The 19,011-nt window shown below is 43.4% G+C and overlaps 1 protein-coding gene across 1 annotated transcript in view; it reads left to right on the top strand.

The window, feature by feature from the left end:
• The window catches only part of COL9A1 (collagen type IX alpha 1 chain), a 184,884-nt gene that overhangs the window by 33,440 nt on the left and 132,433 nt on the right, over positions 1-19,011 (top strand). The window lies entirely within an intron of this gene.

Below are 19,011 nucleotides of genomic sequence, written 5' to 3'. Positions count from 1 at the left end.
TGCAATGCATGAATCTATGTATCGTTTTCAGTGGTGGTGCAGGAGCGAGAGGGAGCGGCGCTCCTGCGCCCACTATGGACGCACCGCCACTGCTGAGTGCCCATATACATGTAGATCATAATACAGTATGATCCAGCTACAAACAAGTTGGGAATCAATAATGTCTAGTGTATCAGTTCTCAAATGTCTGGCATATAAATAGAAGGGACTGTAACTGTCAGTTCTAATATTTGTATGATGTAAATGCAAGTATTTCTAATGTTTCATTTCATGTAAGGTTTTTTTTACTAAATCATGCAATGAATGATAATGCAATTTATGGCATCTAGTGGAATTACTAGGTTTATTTAAAAGCCAAAAGGAAAAAAAAATCACTGACTAGGTTAAAGTGCAGCAATCCATATAAACCATTCCAATCTCAAAATACTGAAAGTAAATATCTAAAGGAGCAATTTTTATTAGTTTCTGTAGGTTACTACACTAATCTGTCTTATTGAATAATGCCATATAAATTATACATACTAATAGTGTTCATTAAATTAGGTCAAACCTCTGAACAGTTGTTCTATTTGACAAAAGTGCCATGCTCCAAGTTTCTGCTGACACTGACAGGTTATTATTAATTCCAGATTATTAACTGGTGAGACACATTTGAAACAGGGGCATGGGTACTTTGTATGTAGTAGAGACTCAACATGGGGTTAATTAATGTTTGCATGTGCAAATTCAATTTTCTAGGTGACATATTCTGCAAACATAGAAATGTTATGCACAATTATTCTCAACAGCATGACATAACAGAAATATAATTGGCTTAGGTATGCTTCGAATTTTAAACAAATCAGTACCCCTATTGAGTAATGATTTGGTTAACTTCTGCAATTATTTGTGCTCACTCTGCAAATCTTTCCTGTTAAAGACACCTGGAGTAACTGGAGAAATCATTGTAAGCATTCCAACATATGTGCCATTTTTTCCTGCCCTAGAACAATGTGGCTAATAGTGCATTCTCCCAAACATGAACGGTCACTGATCAAAGTGCTATTAAACCCAAAAACAAAAATGCTTTTGTCATTGTTCCCAGGAGACATTGCGGAGGTCTGCTGCGAGTTATCATGGGATTTAGAAAGAACTTGCTTCTTTTTTCGAAAAAACAAACAAACAAACATGCGGTTTAGTAATTATGCATATGAACGTATCATTTTTTTTTTTGGTGGGGGAGTGGATCTTGGGTGGGAGTTCCCACACTTTTTTATACACCCCCCCCCACACTGTAGTGCCCTCAGTCCCTTGCACCCCACAAACACACACTGTGTAGGTAGAACTCTTACCTTATACAGGTGTACAGCAATAAGAGCAGCAGAAATCGACATCACAGGGCTGGATGTGGGCCAGAACTACTGAAGTTAACTTTTCACATTACCAAGCTGGTGATTGTTGCCGGGCGATCCTAGCAACCAATCACCTGCTATTTAATGTAAAAAGTTAACTCCTGCAGTTCCCGTCCCCATCCAGCCCTGTGATAGTGGCCGCTTGCCGCTGTCCAATGAAGAGGACAGCGGTGGGAATGTCCGCAGGCCAGGTGCCCGCATTCATCGGTGGTGGGCCACGGGTTGCTGAACCCTGCTCTAAGGACTTTGAGCTATGAGCCCCAGATTCAGGGGGTTATTACCCCAGTAGCTATCCCCTAGTGACACCACTGCCTATGGGTACAAACTATGCCTTTGAGTTTACTTGGATGGACTCAGGGTAACTGTGGGATGCTCCAGCAACATTAAAGTGGAAGTGAACGTTTTCAATAAAGTAAGTAAAAGAACACCCCTAGACTAATTATTGAGCTGGGCGAGTGACAGAGACCGTGTGTCTGGCTGCTAGAGCACCTACTGGGGAAAGAACCTTGGGACCAGATCAGCGAGCCTTTTAGGGAGTGAGTGCTACATGTGCAACTACTTTTAGTAATTGGAAGTAATATTGAACAAATTTTGTGATCTATAGGTGACAGTTTCTTCATTTAGATGCCACTTTATACAGTCAGCTAAATTAAGAGGAAGAGTGATACCAATTGTTTGAGGATGGGCAGATATCTTTCCATTCATGGGCAACCCCATTACCACTGATAGTAATGCATAATATTATATCTTGTGAACACCTTATTCATTCTCTGTATATGCACCTACCTATTAACTTTTTTGAATTATTTGGGTAAGTTAAGAATATTTAGAGTAGATCAACAGACAGGCATCATCCAAAAACTGCAAACCTTTTTAATTTGAATTCTTGTGCAGATGTTGTGATGTATAGGGAGAAATGGTGGACAGGCATGTTTGGAAATGTGCAGCTGTCAATTGCTAGTAGTTGTGAAGCATTTCATGAGATTGAGAACCACTTGTCAGCACCTGGCTACACCAGCATTCAGGCGTGTTTGGATTCTAGTTGGAGGAACTCAACTGAGTGATCCTGCCAGGAAGCTGTCACTTTACTGGGCCAAACATTAGCAGCTCAAGGATTCCCTATCCTGCAGCTGCACACAAAAAAGGAGCTCTGAATGGGCCACTTTTGATTGTCAGCTTCCTGGTGAGATTGCTCAGGTGTTTCGAGCTAGGATCCGAGCTCATTCCTATTGCTGTTATTGACATTGATAAGCATTCCTTCCTAATGCGTTGTGTAGTCTTTATCTGGGCAGCACATAACAGAATAATAAAGCAGGAGCACAACAGGACATGCTTAAAGAACCTTCAGTGCAAAATCACCGGGTATATGTCTAATGAAAGCTGCAGATTAAAAACAATTTTACAGTATTTTTGAAATGACATTTAAATGCTATGGCTTACATGGGATAGTGTTAGTTATCGGGTTTTGATATACCTAAATATGTGTGGTATTTATCTATGAACTGACACTTCAAACATTATATTTACACATGCTTTTCAGATAATGATGGTTTAATGTACTGTGCTATCAGTTATTTTAGGTTTAACAAGGTTTGTACTGACAATTCATTATTAGGCTGACAGTAGCTTCCATAGCAATAGATGCGTAGTGTAGTGATTACAAAGTGAACTATGACAGCACTCCTGCCACAAAAGTCCCCAGCGTCAATCACAGAGATTACCAAGCATAATGATTTATTCAGCAATTAGAAAGCATTGCTTAAGCCAAGATATCATTTTGTAGCCCTAGTAACTGTATCACAAATGGATATAACAGATATTCCAATGCACTTGGCAAATAATCTCAATGCATATGGCAGGTTAAAAGACCAGGCTTAAATGCTACCTGATCTATGTCTGACAGAAAATGTAAATTAGGTTGGCCCGCAAAATATATTTATCCAGGTATTTTGCAGTTGGGGTAACCATTCCACTGACAAATAGCAGTTTAGGCCCCTGGCTACTCTAAGCATTTTTTGGCAGTATGATGGGAATGTTGGAATGCCTAAAACATGCTAATGCATTTTATTTAAAGCTCAACTATACCCAAACTAATTACCCACATCTTATAACTAAAATATAAACAGTGTGACTGGCCAAAGTTTCCCAAATCTTTTTAAAATATTTAACAGATTCCGTGAGAGTCATATTTTTTTTTTTGGTTCTGTGTCCTTGATATACCAAGCTTATTGCCCCAAGGAGACCAGGAAAAGAAACGAGAAGGAGCACATGTCACTAGGACAGGAAGACACAGAGGCAATAAATACTAGAACATTGTTCTAACCCCATTCCACTGTAGCACTCACCCCCGAAGGAGCCGCTGGTTATAGATTGGGTGGCTGTTACCTTTATGATTCCGCCGTCTAGGGTAGTTGATGAGAGCCAAACAATGGAATGTCCACACAGCAGTTGTCTTTTCTTGTGCTTTTATTTTACCCAACACGGTAAACAGTAAAACTTGAGGCAGATAGCAAAGATGGATAAGGAGATCAGGCTTAACGATACTGAAACAATCCTGCTTCCAGCGATACTTTACTTTCGTCGCCACTCCAGCCGGAGTGGGTATAGTGTACCTGGACAGGCCTCTCACACCGACCTGGCAGCCAGAGTATCACTCGGAACTTTGAGGGAAAAGATCTCTGCCACAGACCCTCCCTAGAACTTAGATCATAGGGACAATCCTCCTTGGTAGAATTTGTGTTAGAATCGCCTTCAGGTAGTATTTTCAATCAGGTCACCGACTGACAGGTTGCTGACATCCAACCTTTCAGTGTCCTATTACCTTGATCCCCGATGGATTGTCTAGGCCCTGTTGGATCGCCAGCCTCTCTTGGCTCTCCTCAGGCGGACTCCCCACCGAACAGCTATCTTGCTTGGGATCTTCTCAGAATTGGGGACCCAGTCGAATACTAGGGCCCCGCCACAGCTTTAAATGTTCCGGGCCAACATGGTCCCGAAACCAGGAACACCACGTGGCAGTGATGAATGGTCACCCTAAAGGTGGGTGCCACCTCAGGAAAAGAACCCCGCCCGAATGGCGTCTGCTCCAGAAGTACCCTCTCCCAGCATGCCCTGCAAGAGAAACTCCCTCCCGATTGGCTGCTGGCAAGAGACACCCCAGCCTGAACTCCACTGGCGCCACCTGTCTCCCCGGGGTGGTATAGCACCCCAGGAACAACAGAATGGACCCACAGCACAGTCCAGCTGAAACAGAGACCCTAAGACGGCTGACAGGGCGGTCCCCGCACACTGTGCAGGGACCGCCCTGTCTTTTCTCCACTCTCCCCAATGGGGGATCGGATGAACACGGCCTGTGTGTCTGTGTTCATCCGATCCGATCTGCAGACGGAAGAAAAAATAGGGTTTTCTTCCGTCCGCAAAATCTGACCTTTGCGGAGGCGGGTGATTACGGGTGTCAGCGGATGTTTATCTGCTGACACCCGCAATCACATAGGGACCAATGTATGTCCCTTTTTCATCCGCAAACAGATGGATAAAAAAGCGGACATACGGTCCGCACATGTGAAAGGGGCCTTAAGGCCTGGTACAGACGATAGGATTTATCCGCGGATACGGTCCGCCGGACCGTATCCGCGGATAAATCCTCTGCGGATTTTAATTCGATGGAGTGTACACACCATCGGATTGAAATCCGCGCCGAATTCCCATCGCGGTGACTTGTCGCGCCGTCGCTGCGATGATGACGCGGCGACGTGCGCGACGCTGTCATATAAGGATATCCACGCATGCGTCGAATCATTACGACACATGCGAGGGATGGGTTCGGACGAATCGATCCGGTGAGTCTGTACAGACCACCGGATCGATCCGCTGGAGCCGATTCCAGCGGATAGATTTGTAGACATGTCTACAAATTTTTATCTGCTGGAATTCGGAAATATCCGCGGATAAATATCCGCTGGAACGTACACACCAGGGGATCTATCCGCTGAAACCGATCCGCTGAGATTTTTCAGCGGATGGATCCTCTCGTGTGTACGGGGCCTAACTGAGCTGAAGTTAGAAACAGGTTGGCTACACTGCACAGGCGCATCAGATTTTCAAGTTTCCAGTTTTAGTAAATAAACCCCATAGTGTTGGTAAATCAGCTTAACCTGGACAGAAGCAGCATAAAAACTTGATAGAGTTTTTTTTCCCTTTTCGGCTCTATTCAGAACTAAAAAAAAGGTTTTGTCAGGAGCAGGACTTTAACTTTAGTGTCAAATTGCATACTGATTTTGCCAGATTTTTGTACCGTGTCCATCCTCACTTGCTTATCCAAGATGCCTCTTGCACCTTTTAGCCAATTTACAGATTAAATCCATGATCAGACCTACTAGAACAGAAAACACCAGCCTTTCTGTTAAATTAATTGTAATTGAAATATAACCTCATCATTTATGTAGCTTCATTGTTAGACATAGAATTTCTCAAAAGTCTCAAGATCTGGCTCAGCTATGCTGAATTGTTGATATATGAGGTACCTATATAGCTGAGGTTATAAGAACTGGTCTCCCCCAAGTGAAAGGTCTGCATGTTATGTGCTTGTTTGGATCATCACACATTTTTTTTATCCATGACTCAGGTGATGTTCAGTGAAAAAGTTATAATTTTCTTTTCTACAGAGAAAATTACATAAAAAAACGACATGATCATAGTGATTTTCCAAAATATTAATAGTTTGTGTTTGCAACTGATGGTCACACCATGCACAGTCTTTACATATCAAGTGATGTCTCCAAAGTGGTTGTAAACCGGAGACATGAAATATGAACAAAGCATATCTCTCTGTAGTATGTACGTGTCTCAAGAGCACAAAGTGTAATTTCTGTCTGCTGCTTCCTTCCTTTGTCAGAAATGATACATGCTGATAGCAATTTGTCCTGACACCAAGAGGAAAATGGTGACAGGGTAGGGGCCTCCAGCTGAATGACACCCTCAGCTCTGTTGCTGTGTGCTTTGTGAAGGGGGGTATGTTCCTTTCCTCCAATCAGCTCTCAGTGCTCTCCTCATTAGCTCTGCAGAGTGTAACTTCATAAAAAAGGGGGCAGAGAGCTGAACTCTCACACAAGCTCATGTAGTGCTAATCCCATAGGAGCTGCAGGAATTTTTCCCAGGCCTTCTCAACCTTCAGCCCCATAGCCAGGCACACATTATTTTCCACAGCCAGGTTCACACTTCTGCTTGTTTATTCAATGACCAGTCTAGGAGATGTTGTTTTTCTTGTTTTTATTTTCGAGAAAAGGGTAGTTGTGAAATAATCCAAGGAAAGAACATAAAAAAACCTATTCCTTTCTTGCTATAACGTAGAAAGTAATACAGCACAGTCCCTTTTTCTTAGTGGACAATATCTAGACAAAGCTGTTCAGGACCACCGGCCGGTGTCCCCTTTAAGTAGACCCACAGCTGACTATACTAAGCACCAGAGAGGTAGCTAGAGCACAAGGTCTACATGATCCAGTAATGACTGTACTCACAAGGACCAAGTACAGATAGATGCCACCATCCACTTTTTTAAGAAATTCCCTCCAGTGAAACCAGACAGATCTATGGCAGGCAGCCCCCTCAGTCAGCTTCTACAGAAGCACCTGGGTCTCTGCATTCCTCCCCTCAGGTCAGAGGCCTCCTCCACTCTGGGACAAGTCTCAGATCTTTGTGGGCTCTGAGGAGGGCACTCTGGACTCCTGCAGTTTGTGCCTAGGGAGAGCAGTCTAAGAATAAATACAGTCACCTAGTCTGCCGTCAGATTAGGATGAAGGAAAAAAGCTGGATCAGCCGCACTCCAAAAAAACTCCTCCTTTAATTAAAAATCACAAAATACATGCCACAGCAAAAAACAGCACAACAAAAGAAAAGCTGACGTTTCGCACTATGCCTTAGTGCTTCTTCATAGCTAGCTATGAAGAAGCACTAAGGCATAGTGCGAAACGTCAGCTTTTCTTTTGTTGTGCTGTTTTTTGCTGTGGCATGTATTTTGTGATTTTTAATTAAAGGAGGAGTTTTTTCGGAGTGTGGCTGTCCCAGCTTTTTTCCTTCATCCTAACCTGCATTTTGATTGCACTGCCTGCACCCTTGGCTCGGACCACAGGAATTAGATTACCTGGTTCTCTTTGAGCGGTTACCCACTCTCTCATAGTCTGCCGTCAGAGTCTGCCTCTCTGGGATAGGCCAGGGCTGTATCCATATTCATGCCACCATCTGCATAGCTTCACACCTATCATCCAGAAACTTCTCCAGTCTTCTGGATTAGGAGGAAGCTTATACAAACTGGCAGCAACAGAGCACACAGATCAGACCTCACTAGCAGATTGTAGCTGAACTGATTGCAGTTAGCCAGAATATGCTTTTGTGTAACACAAATTATCCATACTGCCTACAGTGTGGCAACTAAATTTACCTATCAAAGCTAACCTATCTAATACCTAGCACCTACCTAGGAGGGTGATACACTTATAAATTCGGGACTTTGAATGGATGTGGAGAAGAGTAGACTGTAGATAGACAGGTACAACTTATGTAGAAGGATTTGTTCCATCTTTGTGTATCACCTGAGGCCAGTTACTTCCGCTCAGTATATGTAAGGGTTTACAACCACTTTAAACAAGACACAGTTCCATGGATTATAACTTAATCGGTTTGGGTATGTCCTGTACATGAAATAGTAAAGGAATTGTGTTAGCCTAAGTTATTTTCAAGTGAGTTTTTAAGATGTTCTGTGTGTCGATTGACAAGACTGTGCACACTGGTGCACAGGGCTGGACTGGGACAAAAATTTGGCCCTGGACTTCATCCAGACTGGCCCACTTTGACATGTCTCTCCCATGGCGGCTGGACAACTCCCCCCCAGGCCACCCAAGCCCCCTCTCCCCCTTCACTAGCCACTAGCCTTTCTACTTTATTAGAGTAGAACGGCTGGTACTGGTACTCTTGTACTAGTGGTGAAGCTAGACATTATTTCACCCGGGGCAAGGAATCAGTTCGGTGCTCTCCCTTATGGGAAAAGATTCGGCAGAAGTGAGAAACTCCTAGGCCATAGCTGTTGAGTCTACTGTCTGTCCCCTCCCCCATGCTCCTCTGTCGTCCCTCCTGCTCCTCTGGTCCTCCCCCTGCTTCTCTGTTCCCCCCAGGTGAGCGCTGCAGGAAGGGAGAGACAGAGGAGCGGAGGGGGGCAGCGGTCCGCTGTCACTGAAGCTGGCGCACGGAGCCATCGGCCCACCGGGAAACTCCCTGTAGTCCCAATGGCCAGTCCATCCCTGCTGGTGCATGAATGTTGTCCCATGATATTGCAGTAGTAAATTTACACAGCTGAATGTTTCCATCTTTCACATTGCGGTTTTCAGAATCTAGACCAAAAGTAAAAATACAACAAAAATGAGCTGTAACCTGTGTAGGTGATTTTTTTTACCTGGGGTTCTTCTTTAAGGCACATCAGAAAAGGGGAGTCTGACAACTCTAAAACATTATTTTTTACTATTAGCATAAGCCATCCTCCTGGCTATAGCATTTACACATAGCCCTAGGGAAAGAAAACGTAAGAGTACTATGCCTGGCTCACCGAGGCTTAATATAATAAATAAATGTGAAAGATCCTCCGACTGATCTTTGTTTCAACAAAGTAATCTACATAATATTTGAAAGCATAACTTTTCTCTCCTCAAACTACCATGAGAGGCTGAATTTGTAAATGTCAATTAGGTTAGCCCAAGTGAGAACCAATGGAGCATGGAGCCATCGCAAGCTGAGCAGTGGCAGAGCAGCTCATTATGTTGCCTTGCTGATTTTCGATGTGGAGATACGAATAACCATCATGCACACAGAGGGCAGCAAAGGCTCAGTTTAATGACCATGATTTTGCAAAATGAGTCTGTCTGGTCGCATAAATGTATTTTTCTCCAGCATTCTGTTCTCTGCAGAAATAATGTGCATGCCATTTCCAGCTGCAGTGTGTTCTGTCTTCCAGTTTCCATAGCAATGATCATTTATGTATGAAAGGAATTCATTATTTCCCATAGCAGTTAACGTACAGCAGGCAGTTGCAAGAGACTTTAGCTCCTCATCATAGGTTACATTATGGAGGCCAAGCTACATATCTCACGGTAGTGAAACATTTCACAGGACCGTAGTAGTCAGTCATAGAGAGACCCTTGTGTACTCGTAGTTTTTCAGCTCATTCCATTTGCACGCAATGTAAATACAGCCCTATACATTGAAGAGGGTTGCCTGTATATAGACTGCCATATATGTAATCCTTCTCAAGGGTAACATTTTATTATCAGGCTAGAATGAGTGTATTGTGACACAGCTTGGAGTTATTAAAGTGGTAATAAACCTCGAAACAGAAACCTGTTATATTGCAACGTAACAGTTTTTAGATGTAGTGGCTGCATTTGTTTCTTTTTATAGAGTTTTTTCTTTATTTTTACCTGGAGATCTGTTATGTTTTTTTTTTTCTTTATTGGCTTTACTTTACTATTTTGTGTTTTTTGGATATACTTCTCTTGTGGGTCAGAGGAGTGCTCTCTGAACTGACGCAGAGTCAGATACTTCCTGCTATCAGCTGACGTGGCAGAGCCACTCTAGGTTCTGGAAGGATTCCAACAATATTATCAGGATCCATCTGGATACCCGATGGCAAAGCTCCCAACTGTCCCCCATTTCCACCTACTGTCCCAGATTTGGAACAAAGTCCCTCTGTCCCTCTTTCCTCGTCATTTGTCCCTCATTTTGGTCTGCTCAAATAGTAAATTGTAAATACAACTATATAATCTTATTTAAACAGTGTTTGCAGTGCTAAACCTTTTATCTGATTTCTAAATTGCCGCATTTGTACTGTACATTTCAAAAGCCAGTGTAATGTAATAGCTAAACCCACAAGTGTTTTTTTTTTTTTTTTACCACTGCTAATATTATATATATATATATATATATTTTAATTCTCCTTTAACCACTTGCCTACTGGGCACTTTTACCCCCGTTTTGCCTAGGGGAAATTTTCAGCTTCAGCAAGGACAATTGCGCGGTCATGCTACACTGTAACCATGTGACATTTTTAAAATTTTCTTTACACAAATAGAGCTTTCTTTTGGTGGTATTTAATCAATGCTGTTTTTTGTTTAATAAAAAAAAAAAGACCAACATTTTTTAAAAAGTTTTTCTTGTCTTTCGTGTCTGTCAGTAAGTTTTGAAAATAAGGAATTTTTCTCCGTCACTGATGTGCGCTGATGAGGTGGCACTGATAGACTGCAGTGATGGGCACTAATGAGGTGGCACCTATGGGCACTGATTAGGTGGCACTGATGAGGAGGCACTAACATGCTGCACTCAGGGGCGGACTGACCATTGAGTCACTCGGGCACTGCCACTAGGGGGCCCCATCAGGGTTGCCAGGCTCAGTAAAACCAGGGACAGTATGTAAAAATCTATGTTTTTTTTAGATCTGTCCCTGATATGTCCGAAACCGACATGCTTTTGATGTGAAAATCCCACGATTTTAGGTGCCCCGCCTCTGCACTGCCTCCTGGCATGGTGGCCATCTGTAAGCCCAGGGGCCCCATAATCTTCTATTGCCCGGGGGCCCCATGAGTTGTCAGTCCGCCCCTGGCTGCACTTATGGGCACTGATATGTAGCACTGATGAACACTGATAGGCTGCACTGATGGGTGGCACTGGTGGGCACTGATACGTGGCACTGATGGGAACTGTTAGGCGGCACTGGTTAGCATGTATTGGCGGCACGGATAGGCAGCACTGATAGCCACTGATGGGTGGCACTGATGGGCAGCAATGATAGGCATTGATGCTCATCACTGATAGCCAGCACAGACTGTCATCACTAATGAGCACTGATTGGTGGCACGTGTGGGCACTGATTCTAATAAAGTGCCACCAGTGTCAGCAATCAGGGCACTGATGATCAGTGCCCTGATTACATGTCTCAATGTTCTCTGCGAGGAGATGCCACTGATTGGCTCTCTTCGCCACACACTCTGTCAGTGTAAGGCAAGGAGAGCTGATTACCAGCATTTCTGTGTTTACATGTGATTGGCTGTGATTGGACGTAGCGGCTGAGGCTCTTTACAGAGATAGGCGTCACGCCATGTCCAAGCAACACAGCACGGTACCCCAGAACGAGAGCCACACCGCCTCTCTGTCATTGGCTGGGCGGCAAGCAGTTAAGGGGGTGTGGCAGGGTGTGTGTGTCATATGCCTACATTTGTTTGCTAATAGGTGTTCCTTATTCCCATCTCAAAAAATTAGGAGCTATGTGATTGCCAGCCAGCCAGCCGCTGAGAGCCAGAACCAGAACCAGCAGCTCCCGTCCCTTCTCTAGACTGGCACTTCAGTGAGTACTGGAGGAGCAGAGCAGAGAGCAGTAACTAGTCACTGCTCTCTGCTCTGGGCAGACCGAGAACCAAGCGATCAGCTGTCACGTGATCGCTCAGTTTATTGGCCTTAGAGCCCGCGTGGGACAACTACAGCATCACAGTGATGCTGCAGCATGGAGGTATATGTGTTTTTTTAACTTCACAGTTTTCCTTTAACAGACCAAGCTGTCCAGCAAAAGTAGCAGTTGGAAAGTGGAGACACAAACAATTATTAATAGGAATGCAGAGATTGGTCAGTTTTTATTCATGTATGTAAAACCTTTATCCCACAAAAAAAACTGTTGTTATAACGGCTTAAAAAAGTGTTAGCTGAAGTTTGGGTTTAATTTGTTAGTCACTCTGCTAAGGCATCTACCCTCTCCCCCTGATTGACAATGCTGCTGTCCAAAAGTGTCTCCATTACTCCAGTGGAGTGGATAAACTTTGAGACAGTAACTGGGAGGATCACAAGGGGGGGGGGGGGGAATTGGGAACATAAAAAATAACTTGAAGTGTTTGTAAATGTCAGACATTAATTGAGAGAAGTACACACTATAGAGCTATAGAAGGATATGCTTTGATTTTACTGTTGTGGGTTTAGTAACACTTTAAATATGAACAGTCTGTATATGCAGTAAAGCATGCTTGTTATACTCACTGTGGAGCCTAAGGGGTAAAAAGTCTGTTTGATCCTCCCCTCCTTCCACAGTCCCCAATATATCTCCTGATAAAACAGAGCTTTGGGGGCACTCTGCACTTGCTTGATTTGGTGTGTATTGGTGTGTATTGCTAGAGTTTATTTTTTCTTCTGATGGTGCATGTGATTGTCTGACTGTCATATGAGGCTGAAGGACCCCCTGACCCTTTGGCACAGGGCCAATCAGCTCTGTCCAGCAGTTGTAACGGAATTTTTTCCCCCTAAATAGCTTCCTTTACGTCAGTGCAGTCCTTCACTTACCTCATCCTTCCATTTTTCTTTTAAATGTCCTTATTTCTTCTGAGAAATCCTCACTTCCTGTTCTTCTGTCTGTAACTCCACACAGTAATGTGAGGCTTTCTCCCTGATGTGGAGAAAGCCTCTTGAGGGGGGAGGGGCCGAGCAGGCAAGTCAGGACACTCTCTACTTTGCAGATAGAGAAAGGAGCTGTGTGTCAGTGGGCGTCCTGACACTCCTGTTCGCCCGCTGTTTAGCAACTAGTAATTTGTCAAAAAACTGCCTCAGGTTGGGGGATACTGCATCTGATACAGCCAGCAAAACCCTGGTGGTAAATATCGCATGCTTTTTAATGCTCTGGTCCGTTTGTGAATTGGGCTTAAGAGCTACTGTATTTATCGCGGTATAACGCGCTCCCGCGTATATCGCGCACCCCTAATGTTGCCCCCGAAATTCCTGTAAAAAAAAAAGTTATATGATTTTGTTACTTCCGGCGTCCTGCGGCCTCGATGGTGTCCTCCCGGCTTCTCCAGCGTGCGCCTCACGTCGAGTCCCTGCTTCCCGCGGCTCAGTTTGAAATCCTGCGCCGACATATACCGAGTGCAGTACACTTGGGTACATTCTGTAAGGCTCGGCTTAGCTCGCGCTCACGCTCTGTGACGTTTATGCGTGAGCACGAGCGAAGCCGAGTCTGGCCGAATGTACCCGAGTGTACTGCACTCGGTATATGTCGGCGCAGGATTTCAAACTGAGCGCGGGAAGCGGCTATCGGCGTATATCGCGCACCACGATTTTCCCCTTATTTTAAGGGGAAAATAGTGCGCGATATACGCAGATAAATACGGTATTTATGCGGCAATTACCGGCACATTTTTTTGGGGGTAAATACTGCATGATCTTTTTTTTTTTTGTGAATTGGACAAATGCAAATGAGTAATGCTAGTAAATTGACCCCTTTTTTTGTTTTGGTGGTCACAAAGATAGATTTTTAGAAATCCAAATTTGTACAGTTCTTATCAAAAAGAAAAGGCAAGTTTAATGGTTCAGTGGGGACACCAGTTCCTCTCACTTCAGAGATGTTCTCATACTTTTGTTACATCTCTGGCACAGAAATTAAAGGGAAATCTACCCAACTGAAAGACTGCAGCAAAAAATAAATAATAATAATAATAATAATAATAATAATAATAAAGGTTTCAACCCTTTCCTACTCTTATTTTAGTTTTGGATACTTTTTGGCTAAACATACCCTTTATTACAACCTCCTAAACAAGACAGGATAGTTTAAAGTGTATACGACTCATATGTTAAAACCAGAGGTATAATACACAGATTCTTGTCCGCCATTTTAGTTTTATGAAGTTGAGACCTAACTATGGTATAACAAATCATGAGTTCAGAGGAGCCACAACATTTTCAGAGGAGAGTGGTAGTAAATGTACCATTAATTCTCCAAATGTTCAGAGAAGGACAGTACATCACAGAGAAAGCTTTGGATTGTGCCATCCAACCTCTATGTACTGATAACATATATAAATGTGTAATAATTGAAGTCTTATGCCGCGTACACACCATCACTTTATGTGATGAAAAAAAATGACGTTTTTAAAAACGTCACTTTAATTGACTGTGTGTGGGGGAAAACGTTGTTTTATGTCTTGTAAAAAACGACCAAAAAAAATTGAAGCATGCTTCAATTTTATGTGTCGTTTTTCAAAAGTGCACTTTTTACTTCACAGAAATTGACCGTGTGTAGCAAAAAACGTCGTTTTCTAAGACGTTTTTTCATCCACGCATGCCCAGAAGCTACTTATGAAGCAAGCTTCAATGGTAAAACGTGGTGGAACGTAACCTCACTTTGCAAGATCATTGTGAGAAAACGATGGTGTGTAGGCAACTTCGTCTTTGAAAATTGAAGTTTCAAAAACGTCATTTTTTACTTCACAGAAAGTGTCGTTTTTTTTCATCACATAAAGTGATGGTGTGTACAGGGCATTAAAGTGGTAGTAAAACCACAATTACAGATGTCAAAGGCAATGTCATAATGTGCTAGTATGCATTGCATACTAGCACATTATGAGAGACTTACCTTAAAACAAAGCCCTCCAGCACTATGCTGTCCCCACTGAGAGGGCTTTCATCTTCACCTGGTCTTCCATCCTGGAGTGACATTGTGTCACTTTCTCAGCATCACAATAAGCAATTTGTACATATTTTTTTCCAAATTTGATGCATTTTCCCTATGAGGCTCATTTGTGTTCAATGAATATGCACTCACACAAAAAATAAGTCAGCACAAAAAAAAGGGTATTGTTTGTGGCAACCAAATAGGTCTGACTTTTCATATTATGGGAAAGTTAAATGACTTTTTATTAGTCACCATGGGGCAACAATTGCGTTTTTATGCTTTTTTGGTCTCTTCAGTTTTATACAGCAGTCCCAATGACTGAGTTCTCTAGTATATAATGCAATCACATCATCCAGACACTGATGAGTGTGATTTCTGGTTTCCTAATTTTCATGCAAATAAATCACGCTCTGGAGCTTTTGTGCCATTCAGCCCAGGTTCACACTGGGTACGATTTGGTACGATTTGAGATGCGATTTCACATGTCAAATCGCATCTCAAATCGGCGGCATTTGCCGGCAATTGTCGGCAATGGCACCGTCCTAATCAGTGCGACGCCGCATCTGCGGCGCTGCACCGATTTCAAAAAGTAGTTCCCGTACTACTTTTTGCGATTTTGGGCCACAATTTACATTGAACCCTGCACAGATGTCTCTTAAATCGCGGCCGAAATCTATCGCGGTAAAAATCGCGATTTTACCGCGATTTTGAATTCGCAGGAGTGTGAACCTAGCCTCAAGGCTATTAGAGGATGAACCTCATTTTTCACTTTGCAGCTATATATAATTTCAGAGAATCTCTGGTTGTAGCACAATGCATATGACTTTGTATAATGTAAATGTAATACTTTTTTATTGACCTTTTTTTACTTTAAAAGTCACTTCAGGTGGCAAACATATGAGGTGGACTGCTCTTCAATCCCAGGACAGTTTACCCTCATGGAAATTTGGATGCTAAATGCCAGCAAGGACTCATTTTATGCTCCACAGACTGCACAAGTTAAAAGGAAAAGACCAGCTGCCTCTGCAATTAAGCCCAGTCTTGTTGGTGAAACGCGTCAGTGGGAGTCCCAAGTGAGGACTCTCTGTTCATGATGTGCAGATGAAAAGTTACCAGCGTTTGACTTTTTTTGGAGTCCAGCCAGTCTTTTCCTTTGGATGAATTTTTAAAGACTTGGCTTCATTTTTGTTTGCTAAATCAGTTAAAGCCTGTGCTGAGAAAAATATGGATACAGCCATTGCTGATTTCTGAATCTGCAGATCCAGCTTCTTGGCTGTCCCACTGTCCTGTTGTCCTATGCAGAACTTTCCTGATCTACATACTTGTTCCTGACTCAAATGGGGTGATTTATTAAAGGCAAGGGAAGTTACACTTTAAGCTGGGGGAAATGCACTTGCAGAGAATGAAGTGAAACTGCTGAATTCCATCATCCAATTATGTGAAAGCAAAAATGCTGTTTTTAGAAAATCCACCCCAATCACGTGCAAGAAAATAGTCCTAACGGTGAAAAAAAATATTTATTAAAACTCCTTTGCCTTATATCACTTCACCCACAGTGCATCAATTTATTATGAGGCAATATCAATTTACATTTTATTTGAGTTGTAGTGAAATGTGTGTATATCTATCTATCTATCTATCTATCTATCTATCTATCTATCTATCTATCTATCTATCTATCTATCTATCTATCTATATATATACTCTTACTGCAAACTTTCATTTATAATTGATGTACTGTGAGTGTAGTGATACAAGGCAAAGAGAGGTATACAATATTATAACAAATCTCCTATTGCCATCAAATGTATTTTTCGTGGTACCCCTTTAATTAATAAATAAAAGTTTTAATACAATTATTTTTACTTTGTGGGAGTCTGGACTATGTACTATCATCATAAATATTATTACTATTTTTTTTTTCAGACAGGGGGCTGGCGTTTAGTCTGCCTTTGCTCCATTGCCGACAGGCGACAGCAGGTAGATTTAGGAATGGTAGGGATAAATAACCACATATACCAGCACTCCTCCTACTGGCCGCCCTCCTGCGTTTCCCAGAGCCTGTGCTGGTGTGTGCCTAAACTTTAAAGGGCACACACGTGTAACGCTAGGGAAACCTGACATTTGATTTCTCAGGCCTCTGTAGGGGCTGTGCGTTGGCGTGCGCCCCGAGGTGTAAGGGCACAGATGCATAGGTCCATCGCTACAAAAGCCCCAGGTTCCGGCATCTATGTGCGTGGTGTTCCTTCCCTGAGGTGAGGTGGAAGAGCCCAGCTGCACAGGCCTAACAACTCTATGGAAGCCGAATAGGAGGCTTCCATTAGGACTGCCTGCCCGGCAGTGGTGGGACAAGGTCATTCAGCACCCAGGGCAAAGATGGTGAATTGTGCCCCCCCCACCAGGTGGAGTCCTGAGTAGAAAACCCTTTAACATCAGGGGTCCCCAAACGAGTCCCCCTTTACATCGGGTTTGCCCAATAGAGTCCCCCTTTACATCAGGTGTTCCCAGTGGAGTCCCTTTTTACATCATGTGTCCCCATGCTTCCGAGTTGTTGCCCCCCTCTTTCCCCCTTGTACTGTCAGATCGCTACTCACAGTGTCTCCTTCCTCTGTCATGTGACATGTCGCATGGCTGGACAGAGAGAGAGGGGAAGAAGGACACAGTCTGCCTTCTTTCCTCAGCAGTGCCACACTGAGACTGGGGACAGTTCTCTGTCTCAGCGCCAGCTCTTTTGCACCCCATGCAGACTGGAGTGAGGAGAAAACTGATTCCTCCCTCCAGCAGCAGCTATCGGCTCCTTCTGACAGGAGTGACACTGCAGTCACTTGTCTCAGTGAGGAGTTGGTTGAGGGGAGGCACTGCCTAGTTGGCTGCCCCTCCAAGTGCCCAATGTAGGTGCCCATTCTGCCACCCTTCCCCTTTCCTGGCCTTGCTGACCGGTGTTCATTATTAATCCTACCACCTGGCCCACGCTGTGTGTGGGGAATGCAGGGCCAGTCAGGGAAGATCTCTTCCTGTTGGCGCATTGCTTTCTGTTCACGGCCTGTTCTTTTTGGACTGCTGGGACTCCATTAAAGTCGGGGCCTGGAGCTGCAGCTCCAATAGCACCCATGTTAATCTGGCCCTGAAGGTCAGTATAATAGCCAGGAAACTAGTATTAGAAGAATCTCAGTAATGATAGACTCCTTAAAGAAAAGGTTACTTTGAGGTTTAGGCAGACTGTATCTCAATATATATGTATATCCAGTTGGGTTTATTTACGAAAAGCAAATATGCTCTTCACTTTGCAAGGGAAGTTGCAGTTTTCAAGGTAACGTATTTTTCGCCGTATAACACGCTCTGGCATATAAGACGCACCCAATTTTAAAGGGGGAAAATCTAGAAAAAAAGGATTCTGAACCAAATACTGTAGTAAAATATTTGCCCCCCACTCGTCATCACCATCACACCAACCCCACATTAGTAATAGCCAGTAACATTGCCCCCACATTAGTAATACCCAGTAACATTGCCCCCACATAAAAATAGTCAGTAACATTGCCCCCACATAATAATAGCCAGTAACAGTGCCCCCAAATAATAATAGCCAGTAACATTGCCCCCACATTATAGCCAGTAACAGTGCCCCCACATAATAATAGCCAGTAACAGTGCCCCCAAATAATAATAGCCAGTAACATTGCCCCCACATTATAGCCAGTAACAGTGCCCCCACATAATAATAGCCAGTAACATTGCCCCCACATAATAATAGCCAGTAACATTGCCCCCACATAATAGCCAGTAACATTGCCCCCAACTCACTGTTGCAGATCGCTCTGGTAGGAATAGAAGATCCCACGCGAGATCTGTACCAAGATGGCCGACCGCTCCGGAGCTAGGCCAAAGCCGCGGCCTTTCCTAAGACCGCGGCGGCAGTGCGCTCCACGGATCGGATCGGTCGGATCGGTGAGTCAAAAAAAGATATATTCGTCGTATAAGATGCACCAACTTTTCCCCCCCCAGTTTTGGGGAAGAAAAGGTGCGTCTTATAAGGCGAAAATACGGTAATCATCCCCAATATTTTCAAACACAGCAACCTTATGTTCCCATTCGAAGGTCAAATATTTGACCTCCCTATTGACGGACAGTTCTGAACTACTGCTGGATTATTTT

Source organism: Rana temporaria, chromosome 4 (genome assembly GCF_905171775.1).
Source record: "Rana temporaria chromosome 4, aRanTem1.1, whole genome shotgun sequence".
In the NCBI taxonomy this organism is placed as follows: Eukaryota; Metazoa; Chordata; class Amphibia; order Anura; family Ranidae; genus Rana; species Rana temporaria.
Note: the sequence above shows the minus strand (reverse complement) of the source record. Positions and strands in the feature narration are given on the sequence as shown.